General features: G+C 32.6%; 1 pseudogene; it reads left to right on the forward strand.

Moving 5' to 3' along the window:
* Positions 1–2987: 2987 nt before the first annotated feature.
* Positions 2988–4184, forward strand: LOC132186891 (acidic endochitinase-like; annotated as a pseudogene).
* Positions 4185–11097: the final 6913 nt, after the last annotated feature.

An 11097-nucleotide genomic window follows, 5' to 3' on the forward strand; every position in this document is an offset into this window, starting at 1 on the left:
GGATAAAGTATGGGCTTTCGAAACTCAATAAGTTAATAACAACTTGTTTCAGCCAAACAGTAAATCATTGTTAGACAGATAAAAGATATTGGCTCTCTGGATGGGTGTATACCTGTGCTTTTGTGCGGATATTGTCTACTATTATATATTATATTAGCCCTTCATATGCTAATATAATATAAAATAATCAAGAGTATTTACATTCGGCTTGTTATTTGAAAATATATTTTAAAGAGCTAAAATGATCGATATATTTGTTTTCCACTCCTTTTTTTTTTTCTTTTTTTTTTTTTAAAAAAAAAAACAACAACAACAACAACAATCATTGTCTCCGGTTCCAATTTGTTTTCGTTATCTTCTTTTCTCTCCTCTCTCCCCAAACCCACAAAGAAGTCAAGAAAAGATAAAATTTGAAAAATATCACAGTTAGAAAAGTAACAAGTTTTTAAAATATGACTATTAATTAAATATATGTAATTTGGAGAAAGTAAAAATAAAAATAAAGAATCTTAAAAAATATATATTTAAACGGAATAGTGAAAAATGAATCCCTAATTTGTTGAGTCCAATATAAATGCTTAAAAAAAAAAAAGAGAGAGAGAGAGAGAGAGAGATAACTAAAAGAAGAAAATATGATTTAATTAAAATAGAAAAGAAATTTAAAGAACATGAAGGAAACATGCTGCAAATTAAGATGATAAGATGATTCTTGAGCAAGACCCCACACGATGGAGAGCAAGGACTTCCTTTCTTTATCAATTATCACCACCACGTTTTCTGTTTTTTGTTTTTAATAACTCATTAACAGCTGCAAATTTCTCAACAACATAATTCAAACACTGCTTTTGATTTTGGATCTGTAATTACCACTGCGGTCATCTTCTTCATTACTTCTATATATGCTTAGAAGACTTATTCTTAGTAAAAGGCAAAACTTGTACGTGTAGATACCCATTAATGCCTGCAGGCTGCAGCTGCATGAGAAAAACTGGCGCGGCCTGGATAGACGAGGTTCAATATTGGTTCCATGCATCCACGTGTCGACGTACGTGTTCATAAAATTTGAGTTGATAAGGTTTTTGGCAAAAATGTTGACAGGAACGCTATGTGAACACGTTTCTTTTTAGCGTGCCCTCTTTTTCATCATCTTACTGGTCCCCCAATGCAATTTTGGATGCCCTCGCTAATTAAATTTTTGGCATCCATTTGATGCTCTGACGTGGGTCACACTCTTACTCTGACCTGCTCATTAATTAAGTTGAGTTAAGGTTTTTGGCCGCTGCCTAAATTTAGACAGCAATGCGATGTTGACAATTCATATTTTTCGATCACACAGATTTCTATTGCGATTTGAATTTCTTCAAACTACCACTTCATTGTGATTTAAATTTGAGCATTTCTCGAGGCCAGCTGGATGGTTAGAATACTAGCAACAGTACTATTCCTACATTCTTATCCATTTCCCAAAGTTTGAAAAGGCTCTTAACAAACATGCAACAATCTCCCTATCGTAACACTATATTAATATAAAAATACTTTTTCTTTCCTCTATTTTCTTTAGCATTTATTTGAGAGAATATTTAAATGACTTTATTTGTTCTCTGTGCTAGTGCACTTACACCAACAGATTAAGAAATGTTTGTTTTTTTTTTATTAATCTCTCATTCATTTCCATCCATATATATATATTTTCAAATCCACCATTGCATATATAAGATCTACATGCAAATTTATCTAATGATGAATTTGAAAAGTTGATTGATGGAAGATGGATGAGAGATGGAAGAATAGCATGTCTCTACACCACGTAAGCCACTGACTAAGGCTCCTAATTTAATTATAAAAGGAGGGACCGGTTTGTAATTTAAGACAACTATAAGAATTAGTTTTGCATTTATTCTTTTTCTTTAAAAGAAATTATTTACTGTTTCAACCAAACAGTAAATCATTATTAGACAGATCGATAAAAGATATTGGTTCTTTGGATGGGTGTATACATGTGCTTTTGTGCGGATATTGTCTCCCCTCTCGCATACTCTCCCCAAACCCACAAAAAATTAAGGAACGACTCACCGTTAAGAAAAAGATAAAATTTGAAAAATATCACAGTTAGAAAAATGACAAGTTTTTAAAACATGACTATTAAGAAAAGTTAAATTTTTTAAATATATGTAATTTGGGGAAAATAAAAATAAAAATAAAGAATCTTTAAAAAATATATATTTAAACGGAATAATGAAAAATGAATCCCTAATTTGTTGGGTCCAATATAAATACTTAAAACAAAAAAGAAAAAAAAAGAAGAGATAACTAAAATAAGAATATATATATGTTTTAATTAAAATAGAAAATAAATTTAAAGAACGTGAGGGAAACATGCTGCAAAGATGATAAGATGATTCTTGAGCAAGACCCCACACCCCACATGCATGATGGAGTGCAAGGACTTCCTTTCTTTATAACGACCACGTTTATTATTATTATTATTATTATTATTATTATTATGGTTTTGTTTTGTAAGTATTACTTCCTTGCAATTGTGGATGCACAGGATGGGTCTACCTAGATAGAGTAGTAGACTGTGTTTGTTATTGTAATTTCGTAGACTAAAAATATAATTTTAAATCAAAATGTCGAGAGTGTATTGTTTAGAAATACATTTTTTCAAAAATTGTGATTTGAAAGCATAGAAATATCAACATTTTCAAATGGTAGGCAAATAGACGTATTATTAAAAATATATATATATATAAAATTTGAAAAGCTAAACAGGGATTTTATTAAACGTTTATCAGTATTTTTACAAATTGCAGTTTCAAATTACAAGTTCTGAAATCATAAATCCAAAGAGAAGCGATAAATTTGAGACCCAACGCCAGTGTAGTACTATTTTGTGGGAATCTTCTTCCACAAACGTATTGAGGGCTTAAGTAGTCTTTTGGTCTTTCCCACATATGCCTATAAATAGATGTTCCTTCACCAAGCCAAGCAGCAAGCAATTAAGCAAAGCGCACTAGTAATGGCTAGGCAATTCCAAACCCCATTAGCCTTGTTCTGCTTTTTGCTCATGTCGACTGTCCTGATCAATGGCTCGCAAGCCGCTGGCATTATCACGGTCTACTGGGGCCAAGATGGACGTGAGGGCACCTTGGCTGAAGCTTGCGCCACTAGTTATTATGGTATTGTGAACATAGCTTTTCTATACAAATTTGGCGGTGGTCGGACCCCCACGATCGACTTAGCCGGGCATTGTGTGCCAGCCAATAATAATGGGTGCGCCCGTTTCAGCGATGAAATTAAAGCTTGTCAAAAACAGGGTATCAAAGTGATGCTTTCTATTGGAGGCAGCACAACAAATGAATAGTCTTTCCTCAGCTGAAGACGCCAGGCAAGCAAGCATTGCTTTCATTATAATCTTATTATTGACATATTATACTCTTATTTCATTATAGTGTGCATTAATTAATTAATTAATGATACTTTTGCAGGAATGTTGCAAACTACTTATGGAACAATTTTCTTTGGGGCCAATCAGCCTCCCGTCCATTAGGTGATGCGGTCCTAGATGGCATTGACTTTGATATTGAGGGAGACTCAAAACACTGGGACGAGCTGGCAACGGCCCTATCAAAGCTTAGCAATGATGCGAATAAGAAGGTCTACTTAACTGCGGCTCCACAATGTCCTTTTCCAGACGCGGCTCTAAAAGATGCACTTGCCACTGGCCTGTTTGACTATGTTTGGGTCCAATTTTACAACAACCCTGGGTGTGAGTATCGGGGCAATGCCGACAACCTTAAGAGTTCTTGGACTAATCAATGGACCACTATTCAAGCTGGTCAAATATTTTTGGGGTTGCCTGCATCCAAAGACGCAGCTGGGAGTGGCTACACCGAGCCTGACAAGATTAATACTGAAGTGTTACCTTATATTAAGGGTTCTTCAAAATACGGGGGTGTTATGCTTTGGAATAGGTATCAGGACAAATTGAATGGCTATAGCCCTGCTATTAAGCCCCATGTTTGAACTCCTTGATGGAGTCTAAAAACTACCTACGTACCTGCATAATTGCATTACCGTTTATGTTTGTTATCTTTTTATCATTTCCTTTGTAATCTTTCAAGTTTATTGTTATCTTCAATAAGCAGGTACTGAATTTAATAAATTGACGTATTCCATAGCCAGTTTTTTTTTTTTTTTTTTTGGATGAGATACAACTCCTTGAATTATAACTGAACTATAATCTATTTTGTACTTATATTTCTAAAGGCATCCAATACCACTACCATGTGAGTCATGTGACAAACTAGACACTTCTGTATTTTCTCATCAAAATACCCTTAAATTTATTAAAAAAAACATTTAAAATTATTAAAAAAAAAATTGAAAATGCCAAAAAGAGTGACTTTTCGTATTAGCTTCCTTATTTTATTTTATTTATTTTTTCAAATGATTATTTTTTATATTTTTTTAATAACTTTAAGGGTATTTTGAAATTTGAAGAGAAAAATGTAAAAATATCTAATCTGACCTACCGTAATAGCATGTGGAAACTCGATACAACTTTTTAAAGTTTTGAAGCGTAATTGCAAAATATATGATAATTTGGGGGGGCTAAAATATATTTTCTTTCAATTTTTTTTATTTATTAAAAAACCCTAAATAGCATTTTTCTTCATTATTATTATTTTTTATAAATTGACCTAGCAGTTAATCATTATTTACTATGTTAGTGATCATTAAATAGTCACATTTATTTGCCAATTCATATTGCTTAATTTTCTTCACTTATATGCAGCACGTGGTATTTATGTAGACTGAGTTTATAAGAAAACTGTAATAAAATTTATAATGCTCGAATATTTGTTTTATTCATAGCAATTAAAAAGGAAAATAATGTTATACATATAACTCTTTTATAACTTTTCAACCCTATACATGCTTCCGCCCTGCTATGATAGCTATATGTATATTATATATGCACATTGCTTAGCTTATAATTAAGTTACAATTAGCTTTAGTTGCCGCATCTAGAGAAGCAAAATATATTCATCACTTTTTATCCATTTGTCTTTTGTTATTAACATTGTTGTTGGTTCTTGAAAAGATAATTAATGATAAATTGCAATAGGCTCAAGCCGTTGAGATTAACAGTATGACTGATTCTAATAAAATTGAGGCAATCCAAAGATTCATCATCTCCTTAGGACCTTAGCAAAGGGAGCAGGCAAGGATGCACTACAAAAAAAAAAAGAAAAAAAAAAGGCATTTTTTTAATGCTACTTCGCTCAAACGGCACAAAACCATAGTTTTTATGCCATTTACTGTACAAACAGCACAAATTACAAAATTTATGCCATTTGTTAACCGATTAGAATCATTTATATGGCATAAAATGACATTGACAAAACGGCTTAAAATGCCCTTTTTTTTAAGTGATGGGGAGATGAGAGGAGAGAATTTCAGAAGAGAGGATATCCAATGCAATTTTTCAAAGGAGGAGCTTCAGCCGCTCATCCATGTGATGTCAATCTTCCACAAAGATTTCCAAAGATTGGGCCCAAAAGGATTGTGGACTACAGCCACTGATTGGAGAGAAACCCGCCCGTAGGCTGACTTGATGGTGAAGGCCCACGATGGGTCGTAGACCCAAATGAAGCTTGATTCCCCGGCTATCAAGCTTTTCTACAACCCTTGCAATCCCATGAAGAAATGGAGGACCATGCATTTATATATAGACTGCCACGCAATGGACTACTCCTTTTTCAAACCTTTAATTTTGTGACATTTTTAAATCCATTGCTAGCATTGGTGTAGTCCTTTATCATTTCCTTTGTAATCCTTTTAAGTTTATCGTTATCTTCAATAAGCAGGCAGTGAATTATTATAGATTGATGTATTAATCCTCTTTCGAGGATGTAATAATAAACTAAAACATTGATGATGAGCAGAAAGATTAGCCGGTTTTTATCTAGAATTTGTTCGACTTTAATTTTGACGACTTTGTCATGAGTTGGTGGTCGAAAAAAAAACAAATAGGAGCAAAACAAGTTAGTGAATATGAATGCTTCTCAGTTAGCCAACGAGGAAATTAAATATAAATAATTAGAAGCATGCATGATTGCATGTATACGGTGTCTTGGAATCAATGGAAGTATGGAACACCATTAAAGCTGGTCAAGTATCAGAATGAAGCATGCATGATAATTATTGATTGGACTTTCTTTCTTCTTTTCCGCTTGGGGCTACTATGCTATGGAGAGCAGAAATATCATTAACTCGCTGCAAATTTCTCAGAAACATAATTAAAAGAGAGCAAAACTTGTGTACGTGCGTAGGCACCGCACATAGCCATTGCCTGCATGAGAAGACGGAAGACCAAGTCCATTGGTTCCATGCACGAGTTCTCAAAAATTTAGTTGATAAGGTTTTTGGAACGTGATATTGACAATCTATTTCATACTTTCTCGTGGAACTTTTTTTTTGTTTTTTGTTTTTAATCTTGGCCCCCACCCCAGTGCAATTTTGTCGATGCTCCATGGGTCACACTGCGATCTGCTCATTAATTAAGTTGAGTTGAGGTTTTTTGCCACCGCCTAAATTTTGACAGCAACGAGATGTTGATGATCCATATTTTCCCGTTGCACATGTTTCTTGATTTCTTCAAACTACCACTTCAATGCGATTTGGATTCCTTCGGGCCAGCTGAATAGTTAGAATACTAGTAGCTAGCAGTATACATTCTTATCCATTCATGTTTTTTGATTTCTTCAAACTACCACTTCAGTGCGATTTGAATTCCTTCGGGCCAACAAGATAGTTAGAATACTAGCAGCAGTATTCCTACATTCTTATCCATTCCCTAAATGTTGAAAAGGCTCTTAAAAAACATGCAACAAACTCCATGATATATTTTTTTTCAAATTCACCATTGCATATGTAAGATCTACATGCAAATTTAATGATAAATTTGAAAAAGAGGTTGATGGAAGATGGATGAGAGACAAAAGATTAATAGCCGTTCTCTACACCACTTAAGCCACTGACTAATTAAGGCTTCTAATTTAGTAATTGAGGACAACCATAAGAACTGATTTTTTATGTATTCATTTTTTAAAAGAAATTAAATACTTTCCATTGATTTCCGTCCTGAGTATACTCCCAAATTTTGTACCCACAATAGTACGCAATGATTGATCACCACGCCATGAAGTATCTTTGGGTAAAATGATTCAGCTAGCAGGTTCGTTGAAAAAGTAGGTACAACTTCTAGGATGTTGGTTCAAGGAATTGAGAACAAAAGAAGAAATATCATAAACTCATTAACAGCTGCAAATATCTCAAAAACATAATTAAAAGAGAGCAGGTTTTCATTTTATCATATTATATATGGCAACTTAATATATATATATATTTGGAGATTCAAACTCTGCTTTTGATTTTGGATTTGTAATTACAACTGCGGTCATCTTCCTACTTCCATTTTTTTTTTTTTTTAATTGAATAAGGAAAAAGGGTTATAAGGAATAATTTTTCTCATTCTTATCCAAAAGTAAGAAAGAGTGGACGATCCTTATAAAACCAAAAAAGAGGTGTGCTCCCTTGTATCTCTCGACATGATTCAGACGAAAGAAACGAATATAAAGATCGATGTAGACCCATCCACAATACAAAACAAAACTGGTCCTGATTACTTAAAGCCTTAAAAAAAAAAAAAATTGTCCTGATAATACTTCCGAAAAAATAACGTGGCCCATGATATGATACTTAAAAAAAAAAAAAAAAAAAAAAAACCGTGGTTGTGAATTGTGATAAAGAAAGGAAGTCGATCCTTCGCTGTCCATCATGTGGGTCTGTCGATCCTATTGGAAAAGAGATTGTTTAGTAGCATTTTTCTACACGTTTTTTTTTCTTTTTTGTCAAATCTTTTCTAAATTCATTATTGAATATGTAAGGACCAAATTCAATGATAGGATAAGAGATGAGAAAAATATACAACTAATTAAAAACATTACTCACTCAGAAATTGGGATTTGACGTTTTTTGTAAATTGGACAATTTAGTGCCCAGTGGGACTATGCTCGGGCAAGTAGCTAGGAGGATTTCTTTTATCTAGAAGAGTATTTAGGATCCCCTTTCCCCTTCTCCAGCTTTCAAAAAAAAAGAAAAAAAAGAAGAGGATTTAGGATTTATATTATTATTATTATTATTATTATTATTATTATATATATATATTTTTTGGTTCTTTCTTAGACCAATTTTTTTATTTATTGGTATAACTTTTAAAATTGTCATTAAATTTTAGATAAATTATTATTAAATTTTGATCCAATATTAATTTTAAGAGTCTCATCAATTTAAATAATAATAATATTTTTAACATTACTCATGATCTGATCCAGCCATGTAAGGCTATAAACAAACAAAGCTACCTATTAGTTCACTCGGGATCGGCTCGATAAAGCTAGATTCGTGCCCGACTCGATTATTAAATGAGTCGTTCGTGGACACGAAACTATACTCGATTATTAAATGATACATACTCGTATAAAACCGGACTCGCTCGTTTAAAGTTCGTAAACATAGGGGCTTGACTCGCAATTAGCGCGACTCATATATATATATATATATAATTAAAATATTAATAATGTAGTCATATAGTGTATAACTATTTATAGTTAACTAGTGTATTGTGTGTATTAAACTAAGTTAACTAATTAGTTAATTGGTTTAGTTATTCTATATAGAGAGCTAATTGGTTAATATAAAAAAAATAAAAAATAAAAATAAAATAAAAATAAAATAAAATTGTTAGATAATTTGTATATATAATAAACGGTTTTTTTTTTTATCAAAGTCAATTTCATATATTAGTAATATTAAACATGTTTTTGCTACTATTAAGTGTTAAGAGTAAACTCTTTTTTATTTTCCTTGTATTTGTTTGCTTATAAGTGTCCCACACCAATAAAATAAAATCAAGTACACATCTCTTACAATAATAGTTAGCTTGTCTGTCTCACATGAAAAAGCAAAAAAACTTTCTCACCCAAGTAATATATAAAAATGATGCAAGCCTCTCTTACTGAGCCAAGGTTCTAGTTATCCCACATGGAATGTCTCAAAAGGAGAGGCTTGAATTACAAAGTTGCCCTCAATTTGTTGATTGGGAAGTAAAACATTTTTACTAATATATTATTATTATTATTAAATTTAATTTAATTTGTCTCATTGGTATGATGAGTCATTTAAGTTAAATTTTCATTAGCTGAACCGGCTCGGTTCGGCTCGCCCGCTTGACTTGCCTACTAGACAAGCTCGAGCTCGACTTGTACACAGAATTTTCCTTGGTGAGCCGAGCCAAGCTTAAATTTTTGAGCTCGGCATGAGCTCAGCTCGAGCTTGACCTTGTGAAATTTTTAAATGTTCCGAGCTTGGACGGCCCTGGCTCACCCAAGCTCGGCTCATTTACAGCACTACCGCCATGTGATACCATGTTTCATGTGTCAATTGATTCATATATATGTAATGTCATTGTAAATTCGCCTAAAGCGACTCATCACAACGTACAAGTTGGCAATTTAGTTCGAGGAACGAATCTAGTGGTCAAAAACTTGTCGTGCCATTGGAAAAAAAAAAAAAAAAAAAATAGACAAAGTCACAAAAGTATGTCTTCACATTTTTAACATGGATTTAGCTGTAGCGGGAGGAAAAGATAGTGTTAGAAAAATAGGAGAAAATATAGAAAACTAAAATGCTCCTAATGCATGTTACAACATCACTTTTCTTAAGAAAATATTTGCTCCCACCAGAACTGGTATGTAACAGGCAACATATAGTCCATAATCGAGGCCCGGGCAATTTCCTATTTGTCAATTGTCAAGCTGCCATAGCGTCTTATATATGTTTGATGGGACAATAATTAGTAATGATACTAACAAGAAAAAAAAAAAAGGAAATAAATAAATAAATAAATAATGGTGCAAAGGACATGATATTCATGCCCGTCCGTTTGGTGATTATCATTCATTTTATTTGAAATTGAGAATATTCATCTCGAGAATATTATGATGTACGTCCACGGGACTACAGGCACATGGCATTTATGATCTTGAAAATGTCAAATAATTTGTATAAGAAAACTAAAATATATCCCTAAGCAGCATATACATCAACTTCGTAAAGTAACACCATGTTAAACACAACACACACAGTAGTGCCCACGTTGGCAAAAGTAGGCAACCCTTGCATCTTCTCTTATCAACAAAATTCATAGAATTACTATGCCAGTTGAATTCATTTGTTTGGGATAGACATAAATTGACAAGGAACTCATTTGATAGAGTGTGAATAAAGTAGGTAAATTTTTGCGATTAAGTGGTAAAAGGGATTGCTCAAGTGGAAAAAGTATGGGCTTTCGAAACCCAATAACAACTTGTTTCAGTCAAACAGTAAATCATTATTAGACAGATAAAAGATATTGGCTCTCTGGATGAGTGTATACATGTGCTTTTGTGCTGATATTGTCTTCTATTATATATTATATTAGCCGGTTATATGCTAATATAATATAATATAATTTAAAGAAAATGAGGGAAACATGCTGCAAATTAAGATGATAAGATGATTCTTGAGCAAGACCCCACACGATGGAGAGCAAGGACTTCCTTTCTTTATCAATTATCTCCACCACGTTTTCTGTTTTTTGTTTTTAATAAGTATTATCAGGACCACTTTTATTTTTATTTTTATTTTTATAAGCATTATATATCATGGACCACGCTCGTCCTTTTTTTTTTTGGAAGTATTATCTGGACGACCAGAAGAGGTTTTTTTTGTTTTTTTTTTTGTTTTCAGGAACACGTTTTTGTTATCAGGACCACTTTTGTTTTGTAAGTATCACTTACTTCCAATTACGGATGGGTTTTCTTAGAGTGTGATTGGTATTGCGATTTTTAAACTAAAAATGTAATTTTAAATTAAATTGTAGAGATTGTATGTATTATTTAAAAATACTTTTTTTAAAAAAAATTGTGATTTGAAAACATAAAAATATTGGCATTTTCAAATCGTTGGCAAATGAATGTATTTTTAAAA

The sequence above is a fragment of the Corylus avellana genome, chromosome ca7 (genome assembly GCF_901000735.1).
Source record: "Corylus avellana chromosome ca7, CavTom2PMs-1.0".
Taxonomy (NCBI): Eukaryota; Viridiplantae; Streptophyta; class Magnoliopsida; order Fagales; family Betulaceae; genus Corylus; species Corylus avellana.